Source organism: Mobula birostris, chromosome 11 (genome assembly GCF_030028105.1).
Source record: "Mobula birostris isolate sMobBir1 chromosome 11, sMobBir1.hap1, whole genome shotgun sequence".
Classification (NCBI taxonomy): Eukaryota; Metazoa; Chordata; class Chondrichthyes; order Myliobatiformes; family Myliobatidae; genus Mobula; species Mobula birostris.
In genome coordinates this window covers 35230847-35247815 of record NC_092380.1, presented here as the reverse complement: position 1 = coordinate 35247815, position 16969 = coordinate 35230847, and the positions used below count along the sequence as shown (strand labels likewise).

Sequence of the window (16969 nt, the reverse complement as noted above, 5' to 3'; positions counted from 1 at the left end):
AATTGAAACTGCATCCACCACTTCTGCTGGAAGCTCTTCACCTTCTGAGTGTGTCCCCACACCTCATGTTCCACTTAAACATTTCACTTTCACCCTCTAGTTGTTGTCTCACCTAACCCCAGTAGAAAAAGCCTGCTTGCATTCACCCTATCTATATTCCTCATAATTTTGTATACTTCTATCAAATCTCTCCTCAGTCTTCTATGTTTCAAGGAATAAAGACCTAACCTTCTCAACCTTTCCCTGTAACTCAGGTACTGGCAACATCTTTGTAAGTTTTCTCTGTACTCTTCCAATCTTATCAATTAGTTTTCCTGTAAGCAGGTGACCAGAACTGCACACGATACACCTGTGTTTTCCTGAGTTGTTTCAGTTTTCATCCCAGGAAAATGACACAAGAAAAACAAAATAAAAATCTGGTAGTGAGGTAGTTGATGAATTGTAGATTTTTAAAGAGACAGGGTTTTTAGGGTATGGAACCTGCTGTGTTCCATAGAACATTACAGCACCAGTATCGTCTCATCAGTCCACAATATCCACACTGAACATAGAGCATAGGACATAGAACACTACAGTACATTACAGTCCCTTCAGCTCACAATGTTGTGCCGACCCTTTAGCGTACTCCAAGATCAATCTAACTCTTCACTCCTGCATAGCCTCCATTTTCTTTCATCCATGTGCCTGTCTCAGAGTTTCTTAATGCCCATTATGTACCTGCCTCCACCATCACCCCAGTAGGATATTCCACGCACCCACCACTCTCTGTGTAAAAAAACTTACCTCTGACATCCCACTATACTTTCCTCCAGTCACCTCAAAATGATGGCCCATTGTATTAACTACTTCTGCATGGGAAAAAGATTCTGGCAGGTCACTTAATCCATGCGTCTTATCATCTTGTACACCCCTACCAAGTCACCATCAAGTGTAGTGAATGGAGCAAAGATGCTCAGTGAAATAGTCTCCCAGTGTGCTTCGCACCTCACTGGCCCTGAGGTGACCACACTGCAATAAAGGACAGTGATCTGATCTACCAAACTGTGAGTTCTGTCACTTCCTGGTCAGTCTTTCCTGAAGAACTGTGCACATCAAGGACATGGCTGATGGAATATAATGTGGGCAAATGTGAAGTCATTTCAGAAGAAAAGGTCAGAAAGATAAAGTATTTTTTTAGCTGATGAAAGACAGAAGATGTTGATGTTTGGAGACCGAAAATAATTGTACAGAAATAACTTTCTATGATTCACTAAAAATAGTATGCAGGAGTAGGAAGCAAGCAAATGTTGTGCTGACCTTTACTGCAGGTGGTAGAGTAGTGATTAGTGCATCGCTTCACTGCACCAGTGATCACCGATCGCGGTTCATTTCCCGTCGCTCTCTGTAAGGAGTTTCTACGTTCTCCCTGTGACTGCGTATGTTTCTCCGGGTGCTCTGGTTTCCTCCCACATTCCAAAGACATACTGGTGAGGATACATGAGTTGTGGCACGCTCTTGTTGCCAGAAGTGTGGCAATACTTGCGTGTTGCCCCTCAATCCTCACTCCCATCCACCCCAGCGCAATCCTCGCTGAATTGATTGGACGCATTTCACTGTATGTTTCAATGTTTTGACGTACGTATACATGTGACAAATAAAGCTCATCTTTAACCTTCAAATGAGCTCATAACAAGAGCAAACACATCTTAGAGACACTCATGAGACTGTATTATAGACAGCTGTGGTCTCCATACAGAATTATCTTTGTAACTGTGCTGGGGATCAATCCATTTTGTCACGTATTGATTCATGATCAATCAGCTACCATGATTGTCCTTGGAATATTTTTTCCACAGAAGTGGTTTGCCATTGCCTTCTTCTGGGCAGTGTCTTTACAAAGCGGGTGACCCCAGCCATTATTAATACTCTCCTGGTGTCAGGTCTTGTGATATGCACCAGCTGCTGATACGACCATCCACCACCTGCTCCCATGGCTTCACATGACCTTGATCAGGGTCTAACCAGGTGCTACACCTTGCCAAAGGGTGGTCTGCGGAGGAGAGGAGTGCCTCACACCCCCTTTGGTAAAGACGTATCTCCACCCGCCACCCGGCATCTCCCTGGTATCCTGGTTAAAACTAATCCTTCAATCAGCGCTACTGAATTGACTGGTCAGAGTCACAGTGGCCATTCTGAGGACAGCACAGTACAAAATTCTGGAGGAACTCAGCAGGCCAGGCAGCATCTATGGAAGAAAATAAACAGTTGACGTTTCATTAGGGCTGGAAGGGAAGAGGATGAAGCCTGACTAAGGGGGGGAGGGGAAGTGCAAGCTGGCAGCTGATTGGTGAGACCAGGTGAGGGGGTAAATGGGTGGGTGGGAGAGGGTATGAAGTAAGAAGCTGTAGATGATAGTTGGAAGAGGTAAAGAGCTGAAAAAGAAGGAACTTGATTGGAGAGAAAGGGAAGGAGAATGAGCATGAGAGAAAGGGAAGTGATGGGAGAGGTGAGGAGAAGAAAAGGGGTGGGAGGTGACCCAGAACGGGGAATAGACAAAGAGCTGTGACTTGTGTCCCAACATTGGGAAGTAGAATTGAACAGGGGACAGACCAGCATAGATATGCTGGGCTGAATAGCCTCCTTGAGTGGACACCATTCGTTGGGACTGGAAAGGAAGATGATCTCTGCTGATCAAGTGATCTTGCTGCAAACTGACTGGCAGACACCAGACAACAGTGATTTCAATGACTGTATAAGTTCTCTGGGACTCCAAGAAAGGGATGTGAAAGTGGCAAAACGTTCTCTTTATTTGCCCAACATCCCCCTCACGTTTTGGTTTCAGTATTTAAAGGGTACTGGGAGACCAATTGCACTTTTACCATAACCTGCCTGCTTCCAGTGGTCAGGGCACATCTAAAATAAACCCGAGAGTGAACAGAACATGTTAGCGTGAGGCTGCAATCACACTAAAGCAGCTCAACTGCAACGTCGAGATCAACACTGTGGGCCTGTAGTGAAGTAGGCTGATCTTCTGGCATAGACAGGGTGGAAGCAGTCTATTTTCCAGGGAAATGGAATGAAAGGAAAAGCTAAGGGCATGGTTTAAGGTTAATTGGTCACTGGTAATTGGGTGTAATGGGCTCAATGTGCTATATCTAAAACTTCAGAGGGCGGTGGGTATATGGAAAGAGCCGTGAGAGGAAATGGTTGAGCCAGGCACACGTGGAGAGGAAGGGGACAAACACGGGCAAACAGAAGTGCACAAAGGAAGTATTGTCCACAGCCTACAGAATACCGCTGTGGTTCAGCTCCTCATCACCGGGCACATCTACACATCTTTGTAGGAAAGCAGCATCACCAGCAACCCCCACCAAACAGAACATGCTCTCGTCTCCCTGCTGCCATCAGGAGCCTCAGGACCCACACCGCTTGGTTCAGGAACAGTTATTACCCCTCTTGAACCAAAGGGGATAATGTCACTTGCCCCATCACTAAACTGTTCCCACAACCAATGGACTCACTTTCAAGGACTCTTCGTCTCATGTTCTTGATATTTATCGCTTATATATTTATTATTATTATTCCTTTCTTTTTGTATCTGCACAGTTTGTTGTCTTTTGCACACTGGTTCAATTCCCAGTTGGTGCGGTCTTTCATTGATTCTATTATGGTTATGATTCTATGGATTTATTAAGTATGCCCTCAAGAAAATTAATCTCAGGATTGTATATGGTGACATATATGTACTTTGATAATAAATTTAATTTGAACTTTGAATAAAACACTGGAGGGACTCAGCAGCTTAGGCACCATCTATGGAGGGGAATGAACATAGAAACATAGAAAATAGGTGCAGGAGTAGGCCATTCGGCCCTTCGAGCCTGCACCACCATTTATTATGATCATGGCTGATCATCCAACTCAGAACCCTGTACCAGCCTTCCCTCCATACCCCCTGATCCCTGTAGCCACAAGGGCCATATCTAACTCCCTCTTAAATATAGCCAATGAACTGGCCTCAACTGTTTCCTGTGGCAGAGAATTCCACAGATTCACCACTCTCTGTGTGAAGTCTTTCCTAATCTCGGTCCTAAAAGGCATCCCCTTTATCCTCAAACTGTGACCCCTCATTCTGGATTTCCCCAACATCGGGAACAATCTTCCTGCATCTAGCCTGTCCAATCCCTTTAGGATTTTATACGTTTCAATCAGATCCCCCCTCAATCTTCTAAATTCCAACGAGTACAAGCCCAGTTCATCCAGTCTTTCTTCATATGAAAGTCCTGCCATCCCAGGAATCAATCTGGTGAACCTTCTTTGTACTCCCTCTATGGCAAGGATGTCTTTCCTCAGATTAGGGGACCAAAACTGCACACAATACTCCAGGTGTGATCTCACCAAGGCCTTGTACAACTGCAGTAGTACCTCCCTGCTCTTGTACTCGAATCCTCTCACTATAAATGCCAGCATACCATTTACCTTTTTCACCACCTGCTGTACCTGCATGCCCACTTTCAATGACTGGTGTATAATGACACCCAGGTCTCGTTGCACCTCCCCTTTTCCTAATCGGCCACCATTCAGATAATAATCTGTTTTCCTATTTTTGCCACCAAAGTGGATAACTTCACATTTATCCACATTAAATTGCATCTGCCATGAATTTGCCCACTCACCCAAGGTTTCAGACCAAGACCTTTCAACTGAGCCTAGGTTAAGTGGGAACCTTGCTCGGCATGGGATTGGGTTAAAGGGCCTTTTCCCATGCTGTGTGGCTAAATGACATGAGGTCTGTGACTAGCTGTGTTCCCTGTGACTAGATCTATGCTAGGACCTTTATATTTAAACGATCGGGATTAAAATGTACGGTACTGTGCACATTCATATAGTTCATGTGCCTAAGACACTTACTCAGTACAGTATTTGTCAACATGGAGTGGAGAGCAAGTTTGTAAATCCAGCAGGGGCAAAGGATGTCAGGAATGGTGAGGGTGGAGCATCACGGGAGGGGTGTGGGACAGGTGGCAGAGAAGGGGTGCAATTACTAAAGTACTGTGCACCCCAGTTATGCATATGTGCACGTGTGCCAAAGACTTGCGCAGTACTGTAGGTCGTAGAATCATAGAGCGTAGAAACAAGCCCTTCAGCCCATTCAGTCCATGCTAACCTGATCTTCTGCCCAGTTTGAATTTTTTTTAGATTATGAAGACACGTAGTCCTCTTTTATTGTCATTTAGTAATGCATGCATCAAGAAATGATACATTATTTCCTCCAGTGTGATATCACAAAACACAGGACAGACCAAGACTGAAAAAACTGACAAAACCACATAATTATAACATATAGTTACAAACAGTGCAACAATACCATAACTTGATGAAGAAGTCCATGAGCACAGTAAAGTTCAAAGTCTCTCAAATGTCCCACATCTCACGCAGATGGGAGAGGGAAGAAAAACTCTCCCTGCCATGCCGACCACAATCCGACTCTGAATCATCTGAAAACTTCGAGCTCGGATCAGCTCTACAACACCGAGTACTGAGCGCCATCTCTGTCTGAACGATTCGACCTCCTTCTCGGTCGCCAAAAGCAGGCAAAGCCGGGGATTTGAGGCCTACCCTCCAAAAGATTCCCGACCACACAGTAATGACAGCAGCCAACGGGCATTTCAGAAATTTCTCCAGATGTTCCTCTGTGCTTTCATGTCCATTCTCCATCAAATCAGAATTGTCCACGGCCCCTATTTAACAGATATGATATCATTTTTCACCGGAGGGCTGCGCACACGCAGGTGTGCTGCCATCTTCTCCTCCCGCCTTTTACCTGCACTGAGACCACATCCCTCCAATCTCCTCTCGTCCAATTTGCTTTAGGTCCACGATCATGTAGCAGTCGTCCTTGACATACAGTCTTCTCAATGTAGGCTGCTTCTATCTGGTAGTCTGCAGATGTTTTTTTTTCTGATGGCTTCTATATTTACTACATCTGCTCGCAGCTCATTCCCCACTCGCACCACCTCCGGAGTAAGGAAGCTTCGTCTCAGATCCCTCACGAATACTTCACCTTTCACCCTGAAACAATGACCTCTAGTTCTATTCTCACCTAGTCTGGAGGGGAAGCCTATGTGCAGGCACCCATATTAGTCCGTGAGCCAGGACCCCAAATTTGGGCCACCGGTACCATCTGGGGGGAATAATTCTTATAGTGATTTCTGGCAAGGTATACACCCCTAGTGCTAGAAAATATGTGATAGCATTGCAGCGGTGGTAGCTTTCTGTGATCCCATGGTGCTTTGCCTATGATAAGATGAATTACTCCAGGTCCTGTCCCCTTACTTTGCTCAGATGATGAACCTCCCAGAGAAGAATGCTTCTGTGTGTGAGGCCTTCAAGGCTGGACAATTCTCAGTGCAGCTGTCAAGTAACAACCCCTTTGGGCAGATCCCTGTGGACCAGGCTATTGAAGCCACAGTGAACAAAGACACACAGACTCCTGGAGGCACACCATGGTTCAGCATCAATGCTGGAGCTATCAAGCGTTACTACATAACAGCCGAGCACCGCAGTGCATTCCTGGGACAGTTCAGGGAGATGGTGCAAGGTAACAAATCAGAGCTTTGTCATGCGGAGCTACAGCGGCCACGAATCCAGGAAGATGAGGAAGCAGTTTCAGCTGTGGTTAGCCTCATACATGAATGGGTCAACCCATTTGCAGAGAAGCAGGACCTCATTAGCATCTCTACAGCAAAGGCAGCCCCCAAGGACGTTGCCTCCGACCTGATGAAGGCATATGAGATTGGTGAGCAATTCTATGCAACCTTCAAGGATGAGGGACTAGAGGAAGACCCACCAGCAAAGAAATTCCATGACCCAATGAAAACCAACAAGCTGAAAATATTCAATGATATGTGTAAGAAGAGAGAAGTGAAATCAAATGGGAGGGCTATCATCTTGAAAGCAGACAGGTCTTTGTTTGAACGCATCATAGTGATGGGCGCAGTCTACGTATGGAGGATATCCTTTCTCATCCCTTTGGACCACTACCCTGGGCCCTGTCCACACTAGAAGGATTGCTGAGAAAGACAAATAAAGCTACTTTAACCACAACCTTGCAGAAAAATGTAGCAGTAGAAGAGCAACTCCCAGGGAACTTTGCTACAGTGGTTGATGGAATGAACGTGGTCCAAAGAGTGAAAGGTCATCAAGTTACTTTCGGAGATGTTGCCACAACAATTCTGGGTATGGCTCTGAGGGAAGGCAGTCAGAGTAGCAGAATAGATGTTGTGTTCAACACATACAAGGAGAACTCTATCAAGAATAGCGAAAGATCTCAACAGGGTGAGGTGACTGGTCATGAGTTGCAAGGCATCACAGGCACACAGAAGGTGAGGTAATTGAGGAGCTTCCTGACCAAAGTCAGTAACAAAAATAGTCTCATTAGTTTCACTGTCCATGAATGGAGGAAGGCGGAGTACAGAGCGAAGCTACAGGAGAAGATTCTGTATGCAACTGTGAATGACAAATGTCACAGAATCACATCTCATGACAGTGAGGAGGTGTCAGCTCTTCAGTGTCAATGAGAAGAAGCAGATGGCTGCCTACTTCTCCATGCTGCCCAAGCCACAAGAGAGGGATACCAATCTGTAGTGATCTGCTCAGAAGACACATATGTCTTTATCATGTCTTTAGCATTTTGTGACAAGATTGAGGCCCCATTGTTCCAGAAGTGTGGCACTAGAACCCGTACAAGGCTTGTACACATCAGGAAGGTTGCTGCCACTGTTGGCATAGAGGTTTGTAGGGCTCTTATCGGGTTGCACACATATACAGGATGTGACACTGTAAGCGCTTTTGCAGGCAAAGGGAAGACAAGTGCCCTAAAACTTCTGACCAGCAACAGGGAAACTCAGGACACATTCTTAGAGTTGGGTCAGGAATGGGATCACTCCCCAGAATTGATGGACAAACTGGAGGCATTTACCTGCCTCCTGTATACTCCAAAAGCATTGACCACCAAGATCAATGAGCTCAGGTATCACCTTTTCTGTGCCAAAAAAGGTGAAATCGAAAGTCATCAACTCCCACCATGCAAGGACTGCTTAACAAAACATGCACAGTGACCCAACTCCCAGGCTGGTATATGGAGAAGATGTGTGGAGAAGGACCCACAAGTGCCAAGCCCTGTTGGCAGAGGATGGAAGATGGAGAGAGAAGAGGAAGCTGAACAGTTGGTGGTGCACTGAATGGAAGGCCAGCCAGTACCCGATGTCGTCCTGGATCTACTGGCGTGTAACTGTCCAAAATGTTGTTCACTCCCAAGATATATGTGTGTTGCAAATGGCCTCAGGTGTACTGACATATGTAGACTGGCAGACTGTGAGAACCAGGCATCCACCTCAGAGAGTGTGGAAAGTTCAGATGAAGATGTGGAAGACATGGAAGACTTGGAAAATTATTATGAGTATTAATAAAGATTAATCATAATTGTGAAAATTATTGATTGTTATGATTATGATAAAGCTACCACTGGTGCAATGCTATTACATATTTTCTAACTCTAGAGATGCATACATTGCCAAAAATCACTATGAGCATTATTCCCCTCAGATGGTACCGACCAACCCTACTGACTCACAGACTATATCTATAGCCCTTCTGATTAGTAAATTTGCAGCAGGCTGGAAAATTCAGGGAATTGTGGACACTTAGGAATGTTGTCAAAGGATACAGTAGGATAAAGACCAGTTGGAAATCCGGACAGAGAAATGTCAGATTAAACTCAATCAAATGTGAGGTAATGCATTTTGAAGAGTCAAATTTACCCATGATGGACTGGGCAATATTCACTACTTTTTGTAGGATTCGTACAGTAAATTACAAAATCGTGAGGAATGTTGATGCATAGAGGGATCTTGAGATACAGGTCCTTAGTGGCAATAATGAAAGTTACAACAGAGATGGTCAGGAGGGTGGTAAAGAAAGCATATGGCCTGCTTGTCATTGTCAGTTGGGGTACTGAGTATAATTTTTATTTATTTAGCCATACAGCCGAAACTTACAACAGAGATGGTCAGGAGGGTGGTAAAGAAAGCTTGTCGTCGTTAGTTGGGACACTGAGTATAATTTTTATTTATTTAGCCATACAGTGTAGAGTAAGCCCTTCCACCCTTTCAAGCCATACCTGACAAATCCGATTAACCTTTATCTAATCAACAGACAATTCACAATGACCCAATAGGTCTTTGGACTGTGGGAGGAAACCGGAGCACCTGGGGAAAACCCACGCATTCCACAGGGAGGACGTGAAGAGACTCCTTACAGAACGGCACCGGTATTGAACTCCAAACGCAGGAACGCCCTGAGCTGTAAATGTGTCGTGCTAACCGCTACGCTGCAGTAGTCAGGAAGTCATGTTACAACAGTATAAAACTATAGTCAGGCCAGATTTAGAAAAATGTGTGCATTTCTGGCCACACTATTGGAAGGATGTGGAGGCTTTGGAGATGGTGCAAAATATGCAGCCCAGAATGCTATGATGGATGTAGACAGGGTAAATGCAAGCAGGCTATTCCCACTGAGGTTGGGTGAGACTACAAATAGAGGTCATGAGTTAAGGGTGAAAAGTCAAAGATTTAAGGGGAACTTCTTCGCTCAGAGGGTGGTGAGAGTGGAGAATGAGCTGGCATTGGAAGTAATGGATGTGAGTTTGATTTCAACACTTAAGGGAGGTTTGGCTAGGTATATAGATCACAAAAGTATGGTTCAGGTGCAGGTCAATGAGACTAGGCAAAATAAAAGTTTGCACAGATTAGATGGACCAAAGGGCCTGTTTCTGTGCTGTAGTGTTCTATGACTTTCTAAGGAGCGACTGGAATCTTTTCTGTGGAACAGGTTACCTGATACAATGATGAGAGGCATAGATTGGATAGATATTCACAGCGTTTCCCCAGAGGGAAAATGTCAAATACTTGTCCTGACGAAGGGTCTCGGCCTGAAACGTCGACTGTACCTCTTCCTAGAGATGCTGCCTGGCCTGCTGCGTTCATCAGCAACTTTTATGTGAAATACTAGAGGACATAGCTTTAAGGTGAGAGGGACAAATTTAAAGGAGAAGTGCAGGGCAATTTTTTTTACACAGAGAGTCTAGGCTGCAGTTGTTCTCTTTGGAGAGGAAGATGGGGCAAGACTTAACTGGGAGGTAAACAGTGATGAAGAGATTTGAAACAGTAGACAGGAAGAAATTAGACATAAGCAGAGGGATCAAAAATTAGGGGAATAAATTTAAAATATAGTGGAAGGAAAAGTGTCTTTTCACCCAGAGGGCAGTGGGGTATTTATCTCACTGGCTGAAAGGGGGATAGAGGAAAAGGCCATCACTATATAAAGGTACTACTAGTGTAAGTATTAGTGTATGAATAATTAAATTGCCTAGGCATAGAAGGCTACAGACTTAGTGCTGGAAGTTGTACTCAAAGAGCTGTCCATGAACACAAGAAATTCAGCAGATGCTGCAAATCCAAGGCAAGGCTCACAAAATGCTGGAGGAACTCAACAGGTCAGGCAGCATCTATGGAGGGGAATAAACAGTCAACGTTTTGAGCTGAAACCCTTCAAAGGAAGGGGAAAGACATGAGGATAAAAAGGTGGGGGAGGGGAAGAAATTCAAGCTGGCAGGTGATAGGTGACACCGGGTGAGGGGGAAGGTGGGTGGGGAAGGGGATGAAGCGAGAAACTGAAAGGTGACAGGTGGAAGAGGTAAAGTGCTGAAGAAGAAGGAATCTGATAAGAGAGGAGGGAAAGGAAAGAAGGAGGGGCACTTGAAAGAGGTGAGAAGGGAAGTGATGAGAGGGGAGACCCTGATGAGGGGTCTCGGCCTGAGACGTCAACTGTTTATTCCTCTCCATTGACCATGCATGACCTGCTCAGTGCCTCCAGCATTTTGTGTGTGCTAAATGGACCGTTCTCCCCAGGGTTAGCACAGGAACAATGGCCTGAACGGATGATGAAAAGGACTGTGGCAGCAGTCAGCATCTTTGTAACGGGCCTCTTTATTTTCTAGAACTTTCTGAAAAAGTACGAATCCCACTCAGACAGATCAGATACTTGAAGCTAAAGACAAGAAGGTCAGAAAGATTATTTCAGCTCAGGGTGTTATTTTGTGGATGATAATAACTTTAGACTTAGATGTCAATTATCTTTGCTGTGTCCAGCAGAACAGGCGGGAGGGATTTCAATTCTACTTCCCATTTCCATTCCGACATGTCGGTCCATGGTCTCCTCTACTGCCACAAAATGGCCACTCTCAGGCTTGAGGAGCAGCAACTCATATTCCGCCCGGGTAGCCTCTAACCCGACAACATGAACATCGATTTCTCTGACTTCCTGTAATTTCTCCCCCCTCCCCTTTCTCTTTTTTTTCCATTCCCCTTTTTATACATCTTCTCTTCGTCTGCCTATCTCCTTCCTCTGGTGTCCCTCCTCCTTCCTTTTCTCCCATTATCCACTCTCCTATTGGATTCCTTCCTCTCCAGCCTTTTCTACCTATCACCTCCCAGCTTCATTACCTTGCCCCACCACCCTACCTGCCCCCTCACATGGTTTCACCTGTCACCTGCCGGCCTGTACTCCTTCCCCTCCCCCCCACTTTCTTATTCTGTCTTCTCCCTCCTTCCCTTTCAGTTCTGGTGAAGTGTCTCCACTGGGAAATGTCAATTCTTTATTATTCTTCTCCATAGACCTGCTGAGTTCCGCCAGCATTTTTTGTGTTGCTCTGGATTTGGAGGGTTTGTTTTGCGACGTTGATTGTAGGGTAAATGTTGTCCAGATGAATTCCCCTTCCCTTCTCTAAAATAGACCCTGTAACGCTCCCTTCACTGAAACAAGCCACGCAGGTCCATCTGAGAGCGCAGAAGAAGCCCTCATTTAAAGCCCCATCAGTGAGAGAGAAAAGTGCTGACCTGGGGAACAAAGCTGAACTGAACATCACTGCAAAGTCTGCAGTATTGTTTTTGCTAACATTCCCCCCGCAACACAAAAACAACATCAAGATGATAAATTCTAGGGAGAGGGGAGAAGGCGAGGAGGCAGAAGATCATTGTTATCAGATCGTCATTAATTGAACTTTAAAACCTCAGAAAGATTGTCTTCAGATGAGGCTGCTGCTCTGGTAACATTTGCGACGCACACGTTTTGCAAGCTAGACTGGTGTGTGGTTAAAGACCCAGCAATCTGCAGTCTCTGATATCAGAACCACATCCTGCCCAGTGCGCAGACCTTCCACGTCTCAGTGTTGTCCTATACCAATACAATGCTAGCAGGACTGCCCAATGCAACAGCGCATAGAAAATAAAGGCTGCAAAGGACCATGTTTGCTACAATGTGCTAGTAACAAAGAAACAGGCAGACAAGCACCGCAAATATAAACACAGATATCAATACGTGTTTGTAACTCAGAGAACAGACCCTCCAGAATGTATTGCCCATCATATTACCCTTGAGAAGGGAAGCATGGTCCACCTTCTTGAGCCACTGCAGTCCATCTGGAGAAGAGGAGGGAGTCTCAGAATTGAGGCACAGGAACACTGAAGGAAAGGCGATATTTCTACATCAAGATGGTGTGTGACTTGGAGGGGACGTTGAAAGGGACAGTGTTCCCATTTGCCCACTGCCCTGTCCTTCTTGGCAGTAGAGGTGCCAGGTTCTAATGGAGGAGCCTGGACAAGCAATGGTAGATTGGTTTAAAATTGGAGAGTTTGTGTAGGGATATCGATCGAAGGATAAGTAGTGTTCCAGGCGAACTGCCCAGTTTTTCTTTCTAACTGCTCCATGTGAGAGGGCAGAGTTCAAAGTTCAAAGCTGTTAATCTGATCAGCTGGATAATCTGAGCCTTTGGGCCCCGCAATACAAGGGCTACAGGAGATGGACATCTGTTACCTGGGGTTGTCCATCTTGATGGTATGGTCCATCATCTATAGAACGTCGACTAGTCTGTTGGTGCAGCTAGGACAGTCACTGCATTAAAAAGCCATTTGATCCTTTACGGGAGATACAAAGACGGTCACACAGGCGGGATGACAGATCCACCCACTGTTAGTTGACAGCTGGAGGAAGTCACACATTGGAGACCATTTTTGTTCTGCAGGTGACAATATTTGCTTGGTAAAATTCATTGAACATCAGAATCAGATTTATGAATTTTGTGTACATGGAAGCACACAGTAAAATGTGACACTCACCACATATTCCAACAGAAATGTCCAGCAGAACAACACAGAACACATCAAAACAACCCCTTTCCTCCCTCCTGGCCACCCACAAACGCATGGCCAGTCCTTCAACTCCAGGACTGGCTTCGGTCATTGGGCTTCACCTTCTGGACTTCCGATCGACCGTATTGACCCCCGGGTTAGCTAACGACCAAGTCCAAACTCTGGGCCTGCCAAATGACCAGCCCTCATGCCTCTTCATGCATCCTGCTTGATCCTGGGACCCACCTAACATCCATGGATGTACTTCAACACCCACCTGCATAACTGGACTACAAATGCAGACTGTGGAGAGAAAGCCTGCACTCCGGATGTCCTTCCTCACTTGTGCCCATCGCTGGACTTCGAAAGCAGAACAGAGGCCTGGCTTCTAACTCCCCTAACATCCCTGATCCTAAACCCTTACCAGACCCCTGACTCCCCTCACTTAAAAAGAACAAATTCTGCGCCACAAACTCAATGGAGGTCATGGCTCAGCACCATCTTGACCAATATCAGGAGCGATGGTTGCCCCAGTCTCTTAAAGTGGCAGCCTGTCTCTATTACAGTATACATTGAAAAAACTTTACACCACTTTTTATAAAGCTGTTTACATTGTAAGTACATGCCGGTATTTATGCACATTTTATTCCATATCAGTACTTTACATTTTTATATAATTCTTTATTCTTTACAATTGTTGAAAGTTGATTTTTTTTTGCTTGTTGCACCAACACACCACAGCAGATTCCCAATGAATGTTGGCGAATAAATTTGATCCTTTATCCTTGATTCACATACTACATCTGGTTAATTGATGGCCTCTTCTTTGCTGAAGCTACGGTGTCCGCCAGTGCTCAGTGCGTAACGCAGCAGAGGGGTTGAGTCCCACTGTGGGCTTGACCAGGGCAACCCTAAGGGAGGTACTACTGTTGAAGGTGCCATCTACCAAGTGTGATACCGCGCAAAGATCCCATCAGGTGGGTATAAAAAAGACCCATTGTTCCACAGCGAAGAAGAAGGTGTGAGCTGTGGCCGATACTTACCTGTGTAAGCACTCCATGATGAGAATGGAGACGTGAACACGTAATCCACGTTGTAGCAACTTCACTTCAACCATTTGGTTCTTGGAAAGAACCTGCTCAAGCCTCACCACTGCCTCAGTACAGCAGCACCACCACCACTTTGCTATTACAGTGGAGCTTTTGTTTTGTTCTAATTTTTTGCCTCATCCAACTTCTAACTGATCCCAATGTCCTTTCGATTCCTCAAAGATCTACCAATCTTGGCCTTGAATATTCTGAACAAGTGAGCTACTGCAGCCCATTGGACTAGAATGTTCCATCGAGTTGCAAGGTACCACAGCCTACTAACCTAGAATGTTCCATAGAGTTCCATGCTACCACAGCCTTCTTGTATAGAACATTCCATCGAGTTGCAAGGTACTCAGTCTAATAACCTAGAATGTTCCATAGAGTTGCAAGCTTTTACAGCTCACTGGTCTAGAATGCTCTATAGAATTGAAAGCTACCATGGGCTTCTGGTCTAGAATGTTCCATTGAGTTTCATCCTACTGCAGTCTACCGGTCTAGAACATTCTGTAGTTTTGCAAACCTTTAAATGGACAGCTTCTGGGATCCGTAACTTCCTGAAAGTGGCCAAACAAATGGACAGGGTGGCAAAGAAAGCAAATGGCTTGCTTACCTTTATTAGACAAAGAGCTGAGGTCAAGAGTCAGGAAGTTATGTTGCAGCTTTATAAACTGTAGTTAGGCCACATCTGGAATATTGCACACAGTTCTGGCCACCCTGTTACAAGAGGTATATGAGGTTTGGAGCCGATGCAGGTGAGGTTCACCAGGATGCTGCCTGGATTAGAGAGCATGAGCTTTAAGGGGTTGGTGGGCAAATTGGGGTTGTTTTCTCTGGAGTGGTGGAGGCTGAAGGGAGATCTGATAGAGGTTTATAAGATTATGAGAGGCACAGATAGCATAGGCAGCCAAAATCCTTTTCCCACAGTTGAAATGTCTGGAATATTTAATTCGGGAAGAGGAAAGTTCGAAGGAGATTGTGGAGTAATTTTTTTTTATACAGAGAGCAATGGATGCCAGGAATGGTAGGGAAGGCAGATACGAAAGGTGGGTCTGAGAGGCTCTTAGACAGGAAAGTGAAGAGAATGGAGGGATATGGACCATATGCAAGTAGGAGGATTGGGTGTCATTGACTGGTACAGGTACAACATTGTGGGCCGAAGGGCCTGTTCCATCTTCTATCCCAGTTCTGGACTCTCAGTGGAATTTCACCCCTTTAGGATCACCTTCTATAGGACTGAGCCCCCCATTCCCACCACTCTCTAAATGGATTCACCTGCTGGTACAAGGTGCCCGGCAGTGCAGCAGGTAGTGCTGTTTGCTGCTGCCTTACAGCTAGCGCTCTCTCTCTCCCTCTCTCTTTCCCCTCTCTCTCTATCTCTTTCTCTATCCCACTCTCTCTCACTTACTCTATCCCACTCTTTCTCTCTCCCCCTCTCTCTATATCTCTCTCACTCTCCCTCTGTCCCACTCTCTCTCACTCTCTCTCCCCCTCTCTCTCTCACTCCCTCACTCTCTCTCTCTCACTCCCTCACTCTCTCTCTATCCCACTCTCTCCCCCTCTCTCTATATTTCTCTCTCACTCTTTCTCTGTATCCTACTCTCTCTTTCCCTCTCTCTCTCACTCACTCTCTCTCACTCATTCTTTCTCTATCCCACTCTCTCTCCCCTTCTCTCCATATCTCTCTCACTCTCCCTCTATCTCTCTCTCTCTCTCTCTCTCGGATGTTTGTTGATTACAAAAAAGTTCAATCTTTTTTGAAAACACAAAAGATTCTGCAGATGCGGGAAATCCAGAGTAACACACACAAAATGCTGGAGGAAATCAGCAGGTCAGGCCACATCTATTTTACATCTGATTCTACAACCTACTGACTAATTTTCAAGGGCTATTTATAACTCATTTTCTTGGTATTTTTTATTTGCACTATTGGTCTTCGTTTGCACATTGAATGGTTGCATTAACAAGCAGGTATTCAAGTGTCCCTAATAAAGTGGTATAGTCGGGTAGTAATAACTAACTTATCGACAAACAAGACAATGAATAATAATAATGAGTTTATTCCGGTAGAAACATTAACCACAAGATGCTCAGGTAATGCCCTGCTTGTGCTGAAATGCTGGAGCATTACCACTGATACGTCTAGATGCTAACTCTGCCACGGACAGTCCCAAGCCCGGCTGTGAAAGGAGAAGGGTTGGACAAGGTTCTAGCAACTCCATCCCGTAAAAACCCAGGGCTACAGAAACGCTAACAGAAGCTTCAAAGCCCTCATTCCTGGGAGAGGAAGGATCTTCACCCAGAGGACGTATGAAGTGCTGTGGTGGAAGCAGGATACACACAGCCAGTTAACCTTCAGCCCAAGACAGAGGATGCTGGGATGCTAGCGAACTGCTGTCGGCAGCCTGTGCCCCAGTAACGGTGATGGGTTTAAGAAGCAAAAGCAAAGATGCTGTAAACTCGGAATAGAAGCTGAAATTCCAGCAATAGCCCGTAGGTCAGATAAACAACACCTTTGTGGCGAAAAAATGAGGTCACACCAAAGGCCGACGACTTTCTTGCGAAAGTTGAAGGTGTAAGGAAGAGGAAGGAGTGGGGGAGAGCTTGTGACTGACCATAAGACCATAAAATATAGGAGCAGAAGTAGGCCATTCA

The 16969-nt window shown here is 45.4% G+C and overlaps 1 protein-coding gene across 2 annotated transcripts in view; it reads right to left on the bottom strand.

Moving 5' to 3' along the window:
• Window positions 1-16969, bottom strand: part of LOC140205020 (cytohesin-3-like) — a 104239-nt gene that overhangs the window by 74785 nt on the left and 12485 nt on the right. The window lies entirely within an intron of this gene.